We start from the raw sequence: 18,416 nt of genomic DNA, 5'->3' as shown, positions 1-18,416 counted from the left end.
GAGGTCCCTTCCAATCCCTAATATTTTGTGATTCTGTGAAAAACAAACAAAAATTTTGGGATCTGTTTACATATTATAATGACTTCAGGAAAACAATATTAAATTCTAGGGCAAAATCCTGGAGCACTAAGTGGTACAAGCACAGCTTGTACTGACTTGAAGAGATTCCGTGATGTTTTCAATCTAGCAGTGAGAAGTGTTTCTTTTCATTGGCTTATATCTCTAAGCAAGTCAGGAAATCAGGTAGTTTTCAGGAGCATCTGTTAGCTAACCTTCTCCCAAATTTTGAGATTCAACCAAGTCAAGGAGCCATGGTCTTCAAGTCTGAACACGAACTCATGAACTATAGGTTGAGAAACACCGTCCAAGTAGAACCGCTGTAAACCACATTTTGGTGGTGGGTTTGTTCGTTTTGTTTGTGTGTTTGGTTTTTTGTTTTGTTTTTGTTTGTGTTCTCCCCCCCACCCCCGCCCCATGGTTTTTGTTTTTTTGCTGCTAACAAGTTTACTGCATTTGTGTGACATTATGTTTCCTTTGGGGTCCTCTCACAGGCAGAGAAGATGCAAAGTCTACACTGATCGACAGTGAGCAACATCAACACGAAGCACCAAGGAAGCACTTTTTCACCCTCAGGATGGTCAGACATGGGAACAGGTGCCCACAGAGGCCATATTGTTTCCAGCCTTGGCATCTAGTTGAATTTTGAAAACCAAGGCCCTGAGCAACATGGCCTTATAGGACCTGTTTCAACTTGGGGTTTGGACAAGACGACATCTGGCAATTTCTTCCAACCAAAATTATTCTGTGATTCTAACAAACATTCTGCTGCTTTCTCTCTCGCTGCTTTTGAGCTATGCTCTTTTATTAAGGCCAATCATGGAGGCTAGGCTGGCTTCAGCAGATGCATCTTTGAAGGGAAATTAAAACACAACAATCTGACTATCAGGTCTGCTGATAAATTTTTTTTTCTTGGTATTACATGGCATCACTAATTCTGAATTATGACTCTACTCCTTGACCTGTGAGCACCATAGCTTTGTCACACGCCACACAAAGATCAGCCAGTCTGTAGGGATACTGGAAATCTTTTAAGATTGAAGTATCATTATTACCACCAAAAAGAAAATTAGATCTAGATCCTACCCTATTTTGCAGTAACAGAAGTCAGCACAAAATCTCATGGACCAATGAGCTCATGTTGCTGGTCTGTGTCTCATCTTCGGCCCTCCAACCAAATTTCAGTTAAATAATTGTTGTTCATATTTCCCAGTATGTGGATATAGGTGCAAACTTAAAACACATCCAATTGTCAGAAAATCCAAACTGTAGAAAGAAAAATGCTTAAAAGAATGAGCTACAGTAGGGTTTACCCAGCTACCACCGCACAGGACCTTTTGTGCATTTGGCCAACTTCTTTGTAAAATTCTGATATTGGTTTTCTTATGTTTTCTTATCTTTAAGACTATACATTCTGCAGAAGGCTAAATGATCTACATTTAAACATCTGCTAGCTAATCCAGATCTTTCTGTGTGATGTAACAACATCTGTTTTCTTTTTTTTTTTTTTTTTTAATGGCAGGAAAGAACAAGTGTTCTCACAGAGCCAGTCTTTGATTTTCAGTTTTCTACCCTGCAGGCTATCTGACTCCGAAGTCTTCTGCCAGTGGAGAATAAGCCAGTTTTAATCTGGAATCTGCACATACTGGCTGAAGAAAAAAATACCAGTCCAATAACCTGCTCAGCCAAGAGAAAGGCCGGACACAATCTTCTGCTGGCCTTTTTTTCCCAAGGGGTGATGGTGATTGCTTGGCACCAACCAGAACTGTGTATATTGACAGTCTACTAGAGGGCAAAGAAAGATAAGCCTACAAACTGCTCCAAATCTGCTGCCTTTTTTTTTTTTTTTTCAGGTTGGGAGAGTCTATTCAGGATTACTTCCCTCCAGTTGGGGCATGTCACTAATTACCTCTCATCCTTCTCCGCCTCCTTCTCCTCCCAGCAGGGCAGCTCAGCAGCACAGACACATCACATGTGACGTGCCGTATTCCCACAGCGCCTGCAGGACCAGAAGTCTGTAGGAAGCTGGTGCCTCTGGAAGTGTTGCACACAGAACAGCCAGGGAAGCAGCAAAGCTTTGTCAAGTGGGATGAAGAGGAGGAATAGGAAAACTGATATAGCACACAGGAGCATTAACTACCTCCTTATCTCTCAGGCATAAGGAAATCATCCTGCCTCCACATGGCACGTGTGCCAGTCAGATGTTCTGGGAATGGATAGGAAGATTTTGGAATGAATGGACACCCCCGCCACTTTAGGAGTTATTTTTACATATCTACATATTTTTACATTTCTATATTATTTTTGCTCCTGATGTTTTATACCACTAGCACACTTTCTCATTTCCCTTGTTTCTAAATCAGGTCTTTGTGTTTCTTCTACTCTAGGTTTTAGCTCAGCCACTCGTCAGCAGAATATAACAGCTACACACACAATAAACAGATGCCACTGGAGCAAATGAAACTACATTCCTTGCCCTAAGGCCTAGCGTGCTGTTTTCTGTCAATGCTTCTCATACTGTGAGTCTCCATACCAGAGAAAGAAAAACACATATCATCAACTATAGTTCTATATTTCCCATCAGCTAAAACACATCAAACTGAAAAAAGCTAAAACAATATTTCTGAAATTCTCATTGAAAATGAAAATTGATCAAGATGGCATCAACTTACCAGAATTTCCCCCCCAAAGAGAGCAAGTTCACGTTTACCACATTTCCTCAGAAATGGCTTGAAAACATGCCCTGTAAAATAAGAGAAAGGGAAAAAAATTAGTGTCTGGTACACCATAAATTATGTTACAATTCTTTCTCACTCTGCTAACATTTATCACCAAACTTCTACTGTTTTTTCTGTTTTAGTGAAAGAGGTAATTGGATTTGAACCTTCAAAACTTATTATTAAATTCCACTGGCATTATGCAAAATATTAAAATAATTGCAGGGCTCCCTCAGACTGCTCAGACACATCATGGTCACTGACACAACAGCTATTCAGGCTTCACGGAAACGAAGTCAACAACAATGAAGCGCACAGCAGCATACAGCAAGTGTGCCAATTATTTCAGATCCAGTCCTAAAAAATTGGTCAACCCAGTATCTCTTAGCGATTTTTCTTTAACAAACTGGTTTTGAAATATGATGCACATAAGGCTCTTGACAGCATCCTTGCTTGAAAAATACACAAAGAAAAATAAATGGGGTTGCGCCACACAGCATTTTTAGACTATATTAATGACTCGGTGTTCTCTAGGAGAACAAAGAGGGAGAAGAATTAAGTCAATGCAATATCCAGTTCAACACACACTAGGGCCACTTTGTAGAAGATGGAGAGCAGAAGCGACAAATGCCATCATTTTGCCAACCCCGAGTGAATTTCAAATGACAGCTGCTCCTTATTTTTCCTTGAGGCAAAATCTTTGAAAGAACAACTCACGGAGCACAGACTGACAATGATGTTAAAACGTTTAGTTTGTAAACTGCTAGAAGATGGAGGAGCTATGATTCTGCTGGTGTTCAGGTTTGGGAGCGGCAACGGTACAGCAAATGGCGAAGGACACACATTTTAGTGCCCAGGTGAAGCCAGACTGAATTTGAACTGCTTTAAACTCCCGTTCCCCACCATGTACATGGCTGAATTTTCCACGAGGGAGGCATCTGTGAAATTACTGCTGGATGAGTAACTTTATAGCTATACACAGATGACTTGGAGCCCTGCATTATTGATTGCAAAAACCTGCCTCAGCTGCAGATCTTTGCACTGGCACATCTCCTGAAGGATGCTGTAGGCACCCGCAGGAAAGGAAGGGCCCATGACTTCTTAGGTCAAATTACTTCATTGTTACATGAAAAGTGGCGAAGAAAATAAAGTTTCTATTAAGGAATAACCAAACAAATCTTCCTTAAAACACGGCAACTGGATTATACTGCTCTAAATCTCGATTAGCAAGTAGACCTCTGATCTCATAAGGCTGAGACTTAATTTTGGGTGGAGAGTTCAGGGCGGGGAGAGAATGAAAAAACAAAAAGAAAAAAATCATTACAAATCAGAAGAGGCTGTTGTGAAAGATTTTAGGAACAGACATTTTTAGTCACATAACTACAAACCCAAGTGTTGTCTTCTCTGCTTGCTTTCTCTGCTTAGTGGTTGAGAAAAAACCCTGGGTATATACAGGAATAAAGAAAAAAACCAAACAAAACAACACTCCCTCCTCCCCCAACAACTTCTGTACAGCTTGGCAGAATTTGTGAAAACACTGGAAAAAAGATGGGTCTTAAGTGCTTTGCTCAAACTCAGGGAAGGTGGTTATTATTCCAGTGCCATCCATTTCCCTCCCTAGCTTCCAGGCATTTGGCCTAGAAAGAAAAAAATCAAGCCTAGAAACTCTCTTTCTGCTTCCGACCTAATTGGATAACATCTGCATGCAGAAAAGCTCGGAGCTTAAGAGAAGAGCCAGGTCTGAAACAATCCAATAGCACCTCAACCCCGGATTAGCTCATTATTTTCTTCTACACCAAGAGACTGATTTAATAATTTCCCCAGAGAAGTGACAAGTACGGGAAATTGTACTCCACGCTGCCAGTCCCATAGAATACTTGAAAGACAGGGACTGGCTCCGCTGCCAAAAGGGGCTGAGCACACCCCCAGCACTGGTGTGGAGCTTCAGGATGTGGCCCTAGCAGCACTCACCCCTTCTCTGCCTTTTTCCCTCCCTCCAGCACAAATGCCTGTGCACCAAACAGGGCAAGGGTAGCAACAGGGATTAAAATGAATTGGGTGAATTCTAAAGTTTGCAAAGTAGCTGGAGAAAAAAAAAAGCCTCTGTTGGCACCAGGGAAAAAAAGGGAGGAAAGGATGGCAGATGGATATGAGGGACAGCTTATTTGGCTGCAGTGCTGGTTTCAACCAACAGCAAACCTCCCCTGTTATGGCACCAGATTGCAGGCAGCTCCCTTAAATCCATGCTAAAGGAGTCTAGTCCAGGCCCTCAGATGAGACCATGCATGACAAAAACTAGCAAAAGGGCCAAGTAAAAGGGTGTCTGGTTAAATCTGAGGCAAAGACAATTTACCACGTATTGAGCCTTGCAAGAATTTTTGAACTTTGAGGGTGGCAGGTAGAAGGCTTGAAACTTTTCCAGGGGATGCTTTTTGCTTGATTTTAGAAGGCGATGCAAAACATGCCCTGTCTCTCTGGCTAAAAAGGACATGAGTTATTGGAGGTAGATGGGGCAGAGAGAGAGAAGGGAATATTTTTTGGTGCATAAATAGGGGTGAGGGCTGGACATGGCTTGCAGAGAAAACCAAGGATTATTCACTCTTTCTTTGTATTCAGTCTGGGGTCTGTACAGAACTCACTGTTACTCTTCATGATTTTCATTCTACTTAACCATGTAGGAGGAATATTCCTTTTTCTTGAAGGCTTTGGATAATGTTACTTATCTCGAGATTCTGATCAGCACTTTTCAGAAAAGCTTTGCTGACTTTGGAGAATACAGCATAGGAGGTGTAAATTAAATGAACACACCAATTTTGGCTTCTTTTACAATTAGTATAACAGATAGAAGAGGTGACAAAAGGGTTTTCTGTCCAGAATTACTAATGGAAGACCACAAGCCTTACCAAGTTTCTGTGCTTGGGAAAAATGAAAACCTGGAAGTAGCCATCTGACTATCCAGTGAAAGGTGTGCTTCTTTCACGTAAGTCTATTTACACAAACAGTTCTTTTAAGAAGGCATTTACCATAAAAGGTTTTGATTTGCTTTGGTTATGCAGAGTTGGCTATAAGTGTACAAAGGTATATGGTAGTATCCAACAGGCTGCTGGCACCAGCCGAATGGCATACAGTAAACGTTTAGGCTTATTTGTTATCCCAGCCAAAGAAAGAGTGGGGAAAGGAGAAGTTGCAGGTGAAGGAAGAGTGTTAAGAATTAAAACCTTTTCTGAAAAAAACACATTGAATGCCCCTTCCGCTTGCCATCTAAAATCAAATACAGAATGAGGCTATTCTAGAGTACGATCAATTGAATAGTATTAGATTTAAGCAACACCAGCTTCCCACAAGTAGCTGCAACTTGCTACCTATATGCCAGTCTAAAACATATACAACAGTTTCACCCCCCAAAAATAGGGAAGTGGTGTCCAAATAAAAGCTGTCCAAGCACCTCCTCCTAAATGGTAAGACATGGTAAAATACTTAGCACACCAACAGGCATGAAAAGTTGCTTTGAATCTCAAAGATACTTGATTTGAAACTTTGAAGAATAACAAAACACTCTTGGGAGTTACCTTTTGTCAAGAACAGCCTTTTCCTGCAAGCAGCACCAACAAATTGGATTTTTTTCACCACAAAACCATACCCTCCTCCCAATGTTGCACATATACCAGCAGTGTTTTTATGTTGCCTTATGTAGAAATTACTTCCTTTTTGCAAAGAAAAAAAAGCATTTTGTGAAACATAATGTGGTGAGTAGCATAACCACACATCATTTGTGTATCTGGTTTCATGACATTGCCTGCTTCATAAGACAACCCCTGTTTTTTCTCATTAGCTTCCAGATATGCTTTTGTCAGTTCATACTGGGAGCAGAATGAAGTTTACTTCTACTGGCAAAAGAGAAATCACTGACGACAGACACAGTAACTACTTTTTTTCTCAAGCCTGCATTCCCACATCCATTAACACCTTCCACCTTCAAGGATCTTTGGATCAAGTCCACCATGAACAGTTCTTGGTGTGAACCTGCAAACACCCCGATTTTTTATTAAAGCAAAAACTGCTCAGTGATAATTGACTCTCCGTTTAAAACAAATAAAAACATGATTTAAGGCTTAAAGGTGGACTTCTGTGTACAGGATCAGATGACTTGTCTGCAAAACTGTGGGATGTTAGCACAGGTCAGTGCATATATGGTATCCAAACACACACTTGTGCTGCAGTGAAGTTTGATGAAGAAAAGCTTGAAACAGATAAAAACAAATAAAAACGTGATTTAAGGCATCAAAACAGTTGCATGGGGGATTCTGGTGTGGGACATGTTGCAGTTGTTGCAGTTCATGTGAGCTTCACCCAGCTGGAGGAAGTGGCTGCCTGAAGTCTTAAATATTTTTAAAATACTAGTAGACGCAATTCCATTTATGATACTTAAACACAGAAGAAAACCTTAAGTAGAAGCAGCATCTCTGATTCTTTGGCTGCTATTTCACTTGTCAAAAACTGGGAAGAAGAAGATTTCCAGGTTGGAGAACAGTTTACAAATGAACATATCTGGGTCAGGATGTGTAACCTGTAAATGAGCTGGATCTACCTTGTAGAGAAAGTGTTGCTTAGTCTGCAGATCCATAGCCTTCCTTTTTCATATGTTCCAATATAATTAATGTTTGTTTTACAACACATTGTATTACATAGATTTTGGGCCATAGACAACCCAGAGAGTATTTTTCAGTAGTTACTATGGCCCTACAGTAAGAGGGCCTTGAGTCACCCTTTTTAAGGCGGGTTGAGGACTCAGGTGCCCAGCAAGCTGCTGACACTGGTGTTCAAACAAATATATGGAGGTGTGAATGTTCAGTTTTGCCTACAGTATAGCATTTTCCATATATTCCTACCACCTTAAGATTTCTAATCCTACTAAAAAACAAAAGACAAACAAAAAACCTTCTAAAAGAAATGTCAAACACAAGAAGAAAAACAACCTCCTGCATGCTGACTTTATATGGCCGATTTATAAAGGAACTGCACATCTTAACTTACATGAAGCAATCTTTTGTTGTGCAATGCCAGATTACATATAAAGACCCCTTATCCTGTGAACATCTGAAAGTTTTCCAACAATGAAACATTCAAAATTTAAGGGAAGTTTATAGGCTTGTTCTTAGACAGAGACAGAAGCCTCCCTGTTATCTTGAAACTACCCCTTGCTAGGCGAGGGTCTCAGATAACAGGCATACGATATGAAAAAAGCTCGGTTGTCAACAGAGAGGGGAGAGCTGAGCAGCAGAAAGAGGGAGCTCCCACAGAAAGCAACTCTTGCAGAGAGGACAGACACAAGCCTGGACACCAGCAGAGGGAGGAAAAAAAACCAACCCCCAGAAAACCCAGCAATACCATTAGAAGAGTCCGCCAAGATTAAACACCACCATTCTGGTGGTTCTTCTGCCCATGCCAAAAGTTGGAAAGAGGACGGTGGCCACAGGACAAGCACCCTGCATTTTTTCATGTGAAAGTCACTGGATTTCTAAAACAGTTACTTGAAAGCTTTGTGTAGCTGCAGGATGTAAATAAGTATAACTAGGTCCCTCTCATAAAGGAGTCCTGAAAGAGATTAGTAGTTTCAAAAAAACCCCATTTGTCTGCACCATCCAACTTGCGATTGTCTAAAAATATATCTTTCAAACTGCTGCCCTTTCTGTTTGGAGCAGGAGGAACTCAGATGCAAAGTCACTGCTGCAGTGGCAACAAGTCCTAAGAAACAGGAAACATGGCGGGGGGGGTGGAATAAATCAGGAAAATACAGAGGCTCTGCTGGAAATTTTTCTACTTTTATGTAATAGAGCTTTGAAGAGAAAAACCCCACAAACTGTGTTAAAGATCATAAGCTGAACTGCTGCTTTTCTGTGCCACTTTAATCTCCTCACACATCGGATCTATTGACTTATCTTTAGCAGATGTGCTGTTGTCAGCTGGTCCCCGTGTCCTGTGGCTTCAGTCCTGACAAAGCACGCTGCTTGTTCTCCTTCTCCCTGGGATGCTTAGCTCCCATAGGCAGCTTCAGCCCCTCGATATTGAAAGCTCGGGATCAGATATATTAGCACCTTGGTCGTCTCTCAACTTTCAAGCAGGATAAACTAAACTAAATGTTCCTTACATTAATAGCTGCTTTTCCAGTCATCAGCTTGCACTGTAACACAGCAGAGAGCTGACAGCATAAAAGGAGCTTTACCTGAGGGAATGGCAGGAAGATGTGCCGGGGAGGTTCAGGCTGGAGATTAGGAAAAGATTCTTCACCCAGAGGGTGGTGGAGCACTGGAACAGGCTCCCCAGGGAGGAAGTCACAGCCCCAGTGTTCAAGAAGAAATTGTACAACACCCTCAGACACATGGTGTGAACTGTGAGATTCTCATATGCAGGGACAGGAGCTGGACTCCACGATTATTGTAGGTCACTTCCAACTCAGGACATTCTATGATTCCGTTCTATGTTTCTATGAGCTGAGATCTGAAAACATCTAACCAAGCACTCCTGCATGGAATCTGCCAGTACAGGTAAAGCCTGAGGATGCATACAGAGAGGCAGCAGAGGCAGTTGCAAAGAATCAGAAGGTGCCCAAAGCATTGAGAAACACTCGATGATACAGCCAGCGGCTGAGGTGAGCAAGCGGAGCACAACATCGCGAGGGTGCCAGCAACACAAAGGCAAACATGATGGCACTCATTGCCCACTACTGAATCCTGCCTTTTGAAACCATTCTGCAAAGGTCCCACAATCTGTGGCATTCCTTGCCATCCACACTGCTTGGGAGAGAAGGTGTCTCTCAATGCTGAAGGCCGCTCTCAGCACTGGGTACCCCGGCTGCCAGCCCCTGGGTCAGGCGGCCCTCAGCAATCATGAGGGCTGAGCAATCCATAAGGGAAGCTATTAGCTAGCTCAATACTGAGAATGTTACTCACACAGGAGGAGCATGTGATGGCAGCAACATATTTAGTTTTCAAAACAGTAGAAAAATTACTTCATTAATTGCGGGAAGAGTGTTTGCATTTTCCTTGCAGAAAAAATGAGAAGTAGTATGCCCCAAATATTTTTTTAAAAAAGAAATGAATGGAGCCCATAGTCCTAAAAATAGCTTGCACTCTTCAACCCTGTGTGCTGGCTCCTGGGAAGGCTGCTGGGCACCGAGGAGCTGCAGGAGGGCACAGGCAGCCAGTGAGGCAGGGAGGAGGTGGCTGGAGCCAGGACTGAGTCCCCTCCTGCACCCCCAGCCTGCACATCTGTACCAGCCTGATATCCCAGTGGCTTCAGTGAACCCCTTCAATGGCCAGAAATAAGCACTCACATCATTATGAAAAATGACAGCAAGGAAAAAAAGCAAGCATAATATAAGATTTTAGAAGCTTTTGTTTTAATAATTGATTTTGCAGTTTGTCTCAAAGAAGAAAATGTTTTTCTTCTGAAGATACAGGATTGACCCTAAAGTACCTTTAACAGAAAGTGGCTAAACAGCATATTTAGAAACCCTCTGCAGAAGCAATAAAGGCCATGTAGCAGTGCACTTAGATTGCAATGTAAAAATAGGTTTCTATATAAAAAAATGTGTTTTCATAAACAATTGTTTTGATGAACAATTTTTTTCCCTTCTGCTTAAAGGAGAACCTTACTTATGCGATAAACACATTTGTGCTTTAATCAGTGTACAAGGTTTTAATTAAGGACATTATATTCATGACGTACTATGAACTTACACAGTATAGCTAGAATATATATGCTAATGTTGCAATACTATAGTGCCCATAATGTCAGCCATTCCCATTGTGCAAGAAATCAAAAAATACACACATGGGAAGAAACAGTCTCAAGTCCTGGCCAATTTACTTCCGGGCTTTAAAGGTATAAAAAATTCAGCATGTATCTTATACTCATGGGACAAACTGGGCGGGGAGAAGAGAACTCTGCATTACTAAGAACTTCTTGTAGCTTTTGATTCAGAGATTTTAGCTAATTTTGAGTATGTCAAATAATATCTATATCGTGTACATGTAACATTTTAATGGATTAATCACTGTGTATTTTGCACATTTGGTTTTCCTATCTATTGTAGTCCCCAAATTGTCCAAGAGTAAAACAAAAGTTGGTACAGTCTGCACTTGGGCCCCACAAGCTGGGGGGGGGGGGTGGAGGAGGAATGCAAAGTGTGTCTTTGCAGAAGATACACCACCTACACAGGGTCACACTTCCTGATGTAAAATGTAAAAACATTGAAAAGAGGCTGTAATTTTGCAAGGATGAGCTATTTGTAAACATATTTCTAAATCAAAGAAAGGCCATGAAGCAAAAAGTAAACAGTGTAAGGAAAGAATATAGCAACAGGATTAAAACGCAAACAATGAAAATACTGCACTGTAAACTTATTATTAACTACAACGAGCTGAAAATAAACTGTTTGCGTTTTGCCATGTTCACTTTCATCATCTAGGAGTCAGGAAGGAGGAAGACCAGAGGAGGCAGCATTTTCAGACTTGTGGAGCTTATCAAATCCCAGATCGGATGATTAGAGTAAAGCTAAGAAGAAAACATCCTCTCTTGACACCTCCCTCCCTCCCCAGAAAGGAAGCCTGGCCTTTAAGACCAATCTGCAATGTTTGTTTGTTGCTCTTTAAAGGATCGCTCTGGAGAGCATTTTTCCTAAGCCGTTTTTATCTCTTTCTGGAAGTTTCAAAATAAACCAGAATACTGGAACTGGAAGAACAGAAAACATGACATTCTGTTTTGGTTTTTTTTTTTTTTTTTTTTAGAGTGAGACAAGTGGTGTGAAGCAAATAAAGTCCTTGTTTGTCATACAACACAAAGTGGAAGGGAATAAGAGCTTTAACTCTGAAAAGCATCATTGCAAAACCTAGGAAAAATCACAAATTAACTGAGGGTGGGAAAAAGTCAAAAAAAGAGGGCTGTCCCTCATGCTACTTCACTGGTTTATTTACTTATTTTATTGATGAGATTTCATGTTAGTGAATTCTATATCCAGGAAAGCAAAAAAAAAATAACAACCCAAAGAAATCACTGTAGATTTGACAGTTTACTTTCCAAAAAACCCTGCTCTCGAGTGGCTTCCAAAAAAGACTCTCTCATAATGAAAAACAGGAAATTAAATTCTCAGGACGACACACTAGAAGTACAAACGAAAAGATTTTGGAGTGACATAATTACTTCAGCCTCAAGCACAGGATCAAGTCTCTATTCTTTCATGCTGCCCTTAAATATATCAGGTCTCCCCTTGGAAAGAGGGTGTCCTAGTGTGAACCAGAATTAACAAAAGGTTTATGTAATTCTAGGATTCTGCTACATTAATATAAACCTATTTGTAATACAAAAGCCACACAAAAGCATTTATTTTGCTGAAATATTCTATGGATTTAAGATATCATTACTATTCAGCATAACCCCTCTGACTTTTTCTGGTCTTTTGTTTCTCAAGATTAAGCAAATGCCTGAGCCTTGGAACTAATGAAACTGGATTTCCAGCTTGATTGGGCTTGTGGTGCTAAATTTACAACATGAGCCCTTCCCAGGCTGCATCCCAGTGCTCCTGACTCCCCCACATCCCCAGGGTAGCCGGTACCCAGGAATATTTGCTGGGCAAGCCTTGCTGCAGCCACTGGCCAGCTGCCCCACGAGTGTTTGCAGCTCCCTGCCCCCCTATCTCCTTGCAGCAGCTAATGCATCTGAGAAGGGGCAGGGAACCCTGATGCTGCCCCTGGAGCTCCTTCCCTGGATGGAGACAGCTTGTAAAGTTATAAAGAGGAGGACTGGCATGCAGACAGACTGAGTTAACAGCTTAACCCCCACTTCCTCAGGAAACTAGGCTAAAAAAAAAAAAAAAAGTGATTTTTCCCTTGCTGTGGTCCCCCATCCCCCTCCGCCCCCGACTATGCAGATGCAGTAGAAAAAAACCAAGGTAGCATAGACATAAGGCTTAAGGGCTATAATATATCCTCAAACAGCATCTGGATTACTGTCTCAGGCATGTTTCAGAAGTGTCATTGGCTTCCTGTTTAATATTCATGTTTTATTGCTGCACAAAGTCAGCCTCTCCTCAAAGAGCAATATATTACTCTCACATCCTCTGAGCAGATCCTTAATGAGGATATTCTGGTTTCTTGATATTCAGAGACCTTCTGTTGGTATCAGCAGAAGACCAGCATATGCTTGAACACACAGCACAAAGTCAGCTCTTCCTATTAAAACAGAGCTACAGGATTAAAAGGGACCTTGAATGACCATCTAGGCTGCTTCCCTGCTCAAAGCAGGATCAATTACACTTACTTTATTCTTTTTATTAGGCCACCTAACCCAGCTGGGGGAAAACAGATATTCTTTGGGGCTCTGAGTCCCCTCCTGAGCCTGAAACCTCACCCCTGTGTCACCCTGGTCCAGCCCTCAGCCACGCCACTTGGTCTGGTAAGAGATCCCTGCCTGCAAACCCTGCCTTCTTTGCATTGCCATGGTTACAATGCTGCTATTACCATGCATCTCAAGCCTATTTTTAAAAGCTTGCATAGACAGGAGATGCTGGTTAAGGCCTTAATCTCAAAAAGGTCTAAAATTCCTCCAACAAGTGTTTACTATTTATACAAGTGCTGCAGAAGATTGGTGGTGAGCTGCCTCAGGCAGGGACCCTGCATCAACTGCATCCCAGAAAAAAAAAATTAAGGGAGAGACAAGGACAAGAAGAGAACAGTCCTGCTGACATTAATAGGGTGGGTTAGGTCAGCAAAAACCCCGTAACTTCCTGTTAGAAGCTTGTGTGCTCTGGGGAGACAGGCATCACAGGTGGCTGGAGGAGAAAGATGCCCTCCTGGAGCCGGCTGACAGATGGGCTGTAGAGAGGGAGGAAGAGGCTTTGGTGGGCACCTCATGCTGAATAATGAAGGAACCAGTAGAGGAACACATAGGGCAGGTTACACTGTTAAAAAATGAAGAAGCAGGACAAATCCCTTTTGAAAACACACTCTGGACAGATGGAATTAAAATTTGAAGAGGCCAGAGAAAAGGATATTGCAGTAATTCAGGAGATCAGATGAGTGTTTTGGTGTGAATTTCAACTGCGTGGTCTGGATAGCACAGGGTATTTCTCAACAGACAGTACGCAGGAAGAATCTGCTGATTTCAGAGTAAGGACAGAGGAAACAGAGAGGGACAGATTTTGGCCTGAGTGAGGGACACAGGTGTTGTCCATGGCAACAGAAGCGGGAGACAAGAGGGAAAGCTGCAGGTGGAGGGAGGAAGGGATGTAGCAATGGCGATCTGTTCAGCAATGCTGAATGAGTCTCCATGGCTTGGCATCCACAGAGAAAAAAGACTAATTGAGGTTACAGCTTGGACAAGGGGAGAGAGGACTAGTTTTATGTTCCAGTCCTAAGAATCATAGATACGTATACCTACATATCTATGATGATTTTTCTGTCTCTATATATATATCTATTTGTATATAAATGCATATTTACATGTATACATGTAATACTTCTGTCTGTAGCCAAAGGGCTCTGAAATATAGTGGTAGTCAGAAGGAGAAGAGAAAGAACACAGCTGTGCACTCCCTGCCAAAAACAGAAGTGGAAAAAGGTCTTTCCCCTTATTCTTTTTTCATAGCATAATACGCAATAAAGTGTGTAGTAGCAAAATGCTTGCCCGTTAGCCCCTGGAAAGCTTAAGCAGTCGAAAAAAAATTGTTATAGCCAGCTTCTGCATCTGGCAGCTTGATAAATCCTTCCATGTTCGGAGGGCAGGGTATCCCACACACTCACACATCTCACAGGGTGTGTGAGCAGCTCTTGGCCCTGTCAGCAGTCACTTATCTGATACAACACACCCTACAATACAGAGGACGTGTATTTTGGTCCTGTGATGGATGCATGTGTAGCCACGCATCAAATTTGCCAGCCCACTGAGTACTAGAAACAAATGGCAGTTTCAGAGCAGAGCATCTGGGTCACTGCCTGCTCTCGCTGTGACTGCGAGGACACTGGGGAAGAAGAGCGGAGATGGGACGAGCAGGCTGCAATTTGAGGAGCTGTGCTGCCAGGTCTTATCTAGGCCACTGGCCGTAAGCTGGATACCCTCACCTTGGAACAAGAAAAGTGGATTTTTGGCACTGCAAGGGCAAACCTTTTGCACCCTTAAGTGATGAGGTAGCACTGGTTTATTTTCTCTCTACTCTCAGTTTTGCAGGTGTAATCAGGATTATAAAAGCACATTCAACCTCCCTGCCGCCCCCAGTAAAATAGACCACAAATTGCTGAGAAATAGCACACAGAAAGCACTCACAGGCTCCACTTTTTAGTGCTGTAACTAGTTTAGACTCACACATTTAGGAAATGTCACATTTGATTTTAACCTAGAATCACGTTCACTCCGGCTCACTGGAACACAAGATGTGCCATTCATGCGGTGCCCAGAGTGCAGCCTCCAGCTGCAGAATATGGGTTACCAGAAGCAGGAGACATCTGAGAAGGAGCATTCAGAGCAGCACGTGTACCACTTGCAGCCTCGAATGCATTCAGTTATGAACACTGCAAAATGTATGAATGGTACAGGCTGACGGTACAATCCCTAGAAGTACATATCCATAACAATCTTATGGAAAAAAAAAAGAGGACTGCATGCCTGAGAGCCACAAAGAGGCAAGACATTTTTTTTTTGAGTATGCAAATAAGCTAATTAGTTTCCCCTCCAAAAACCATTTGCACAATCTGGGAGCCATTGCAAAGGCCAGTTGTGAAGATTTGTACAGCAAACATCATCAGCAACAGCTTAAGGAACCAATAAATCAATAGTCAGATTTTAAAACTAAACTACTTGTGCCAAAAATGCCAAGTTCTTTTCTCACACATATACTTTTACATCTAATGGCAAAGTATCAGCAGAATTTGGGACTATGACAGTCCCATGAAGCCATGGGCACTGCAGCAGGACAGCCTATGCAGAAACACCACCTGCCACATCCACATGCCCTTCTCTCCATGCACCGCAGTATTCACCATAGACAACAACCAGTTCATTTGCTCTGCTTCCTATCGCCATGTTACATACCTGCCCATCCACTGTGTACTCCACTCTTAACCAACCTGCATGGACACGCAGCTGTAGCAAGTACTGCAAAGCACCTCACGCACAAAAGATTATCAAGAAAAGGAATTGCATTTGACCTTGTCGTACGTGCATCTAGGGAGTGAAAAACAGTACATCCTCCACAAGCAGACATCTGCATTTAAAAAAAGGACAGAAAGTAGGAGGGAGCATGCTTCTTCATAAACACGTGTGTTTTATCAACTGCCTGAATGACAAATCACTTCCCTTCTCCAGACAGACAACTGTGGGTCACATCTTTCAGCTCTGTTAAAATTTCAGCAGCTCACTGGCTGCCATTTCATGCAAAGAGGGGGAAGGGATATGGACTGAGCATCAGATAGCCAAATGCAGAAATGTGTTTAAACAGAAGCAGAGAATCTCCCAGGGAGAGGGCTTCCAGTACCAGGGCTATGTAAGTGGAAGAAAATAAAAAGCTGCAGTTTTGCAGAGTGACAGATGCATATCATACAGCCGGGACCATTTATATATGTAGGGTTTCCACTGCACTAGCTGTAACAGAAGACTTTTTCCTCCTAGGCAAGATCTTTCTCACTCTAGGATTCACAGCGGAGCAATTACAAGCTTCCTAAAAGCCCTGAGAAGCTTTCAAGGCTTGCAGTAGCTACAGCTTCTGCCCTAGACCGACTGCAAGCATTAGTAGAGCACAGAGCAGTAGAAAACACTGCAGCCTAGTAGAAGATCTAAACAACGGTGAGCATGGACTTCAGCAAGTTCTGTCCTACCTGCCTAAAAATGCCCAGTGGTCCTTTTCCTACAAATGATGCCAAAAATTAAAGCCATAACAGGTCTGTTGATGAAGGCTGACTCCCTCACTCCATCAGTGGGGCAGTGTCACCCTGCAAGTGCCAGGCTCACCTCTCATTTTGAAGGGGAAGTCCCGGAGTCTGAACAAGCATGTCTGAAGTGACGAAAGGATACAAAGCATTTTGTAAGCCTGGAACAAAACCTTGTTTGTAGGATTCACTTAGTGAAAGAATTTATGTTAACAGAGCAAGCTATTTATAGCAAGTCTCCATAGAAATGAACTGTCTCTTGGTTCCTGTCCTCGTGAAACGCAGCTTTCTAACTGGAGAAACCCTCTCTTTACTCTAAAAGCACAGGGAAAGGGAAGCTGCTCCCCGACATGGACGCTGCCAGCTCCAGTTATACTGGAAATAAGGTCTCCCTGTGCTGTAGGCACAAAAGGTCCCTCATGGTTTGAGCCCCGGCGCAGGGTGCCATGGCTCTTCCCTGGCCTCCTTGACTGGGCAGCCGTGGGGAAGGAGCTGCTGGCAGCACGGTCCCTCACTGCCAGTCATGCCCATCCTGCCACCAGACGGACATAGCCCAGATAGATGGCTCTTCCCAGGCTCCTCAAGCCACACACATTTAATTACAGACTTTTAACCAGCCTGACAGTGTTGAAGAAGAGACTGGAGAACACCCTTAGACACATGGTGTGAACTGTGGGGTTGTCATATGCAGGGACAGGAGTTGTGGATCTCTTCCAACTCAGGATGTTCTATGATTCTATGATTAAACTAAAAGTATACCTAGGGGAGACTAGAGTTCCTTGAAACAGCACAGGGACAAACCAGGATGGAGAGATCCTGGTCACTTTCCAGCCAGCCCTGCAGAAGATCTCAAACCAGAGAGCATGTTTGCATATCCTCGCACTTCGTACACTCTCTGAAATAAAAGTACATGTAATTCAATCCTGATCACATACAGTCAGACAGAAACCCACACCCCTGTATACACACCTCATCAGGTTTACAAAATCACACAAAATCTCACCTACTTGTTATTAATACAAATGACCCAGATCCACATCTGCTCACTATCCAAGCTTTATTAATTATTTCTACAAGTTTGCTCAGATAAGAAGATGAGCAAACTGCAGGCACATGACTATTCTTAATACAAAAAAAGCAAAACTGAGCAGATTCACTGTTTCAAAGTACAAAAAGTAGATAAACAAATTAGAAACTAGAACATGCACGTGCAAACAGATAAACCCTTTTTTGTTTGCTTGTTTAAATATTTCCACAAATAAGATGTATTTAAATCTCTGCATCCATATCAGGGAGTGTTCTGCTGCTGGACTTTTAAATGTCAAGACCAGAGCTACTTGGTCAATAAACTGTATCACGGTGTTCGGAGTTTACAGTTTAGACCTGACTATTGGAGAAGGAAAAAAAAAAAAAAGAATTTCATCTACAAAAAGTTTTTACTTTTTGGCAAAGCTTTATTTCGGATGAAAATAATCTCACCTTTTCGAGTTGGGATCCTATATACGTTCATTGTCCAAACTTTAGACATAACACAAGCTCTCACTGCATACACTCGCCCCTAAATCTCATCCATCAACAACTTCGCAATAAAATCCCTCATACTGCTTCTTTCCCATATCTCACACTGACACTCTTTGTTGGTTTTTAAAAAAAGGCATATCTTCAATCTAATGACTGTACCAATAAACCTAAATTAAACTAATGGGAACCCTGAACTGAAAATAAA

At 42.2% G+C, this 18,416-nt stretch overlaps 1 protein-coding gene across 6 annotated transcripts in view; it reads right to left on the bottom strand.

The window, feature by feature from the left end:
- The window catches only part of FYN (FYN proto-oncogene, Src family tyrosine kinase), a 141,923-nt gene that overhangs the window by 76,852 nt on the left and 46,655 nt on the right, over nucleotides 1–18,416 (bottom strand). For 5 of the 6 annotated variants that reach the window (XM_082049070.1, XM_082049075.1, XM_082049073.1 and 2 more), the window contains exon 2: nucleotides 2,730–2,800. The gene's annotated coding sequence lies outside the window, so the exon portion shown is untranslated. Of the gene's footprint in view, nucleotides 1–2,729; nucleotides 2,801–15,857; nucleotides 16,002–18,416 lie in introns of those variants that run through there. The other variant, XM_082049071.1, reaches the window with a different exon arrangement.

This window comes from Streptopelia decaocto (assembly GCF_964273445.1).
Source record: "Streptopelia decaocto genome assembly, chromosome: 3".
NCBI classification, from domain to species: Eukaryota; Metazoa; Chordata; class Aves; order Columbiformes; family Columbidae; genus Streptopelia; species Streptopelia decaocto.
This window is presented reverse-complemented; position numbering and strand designations above follow the sequence as displayed.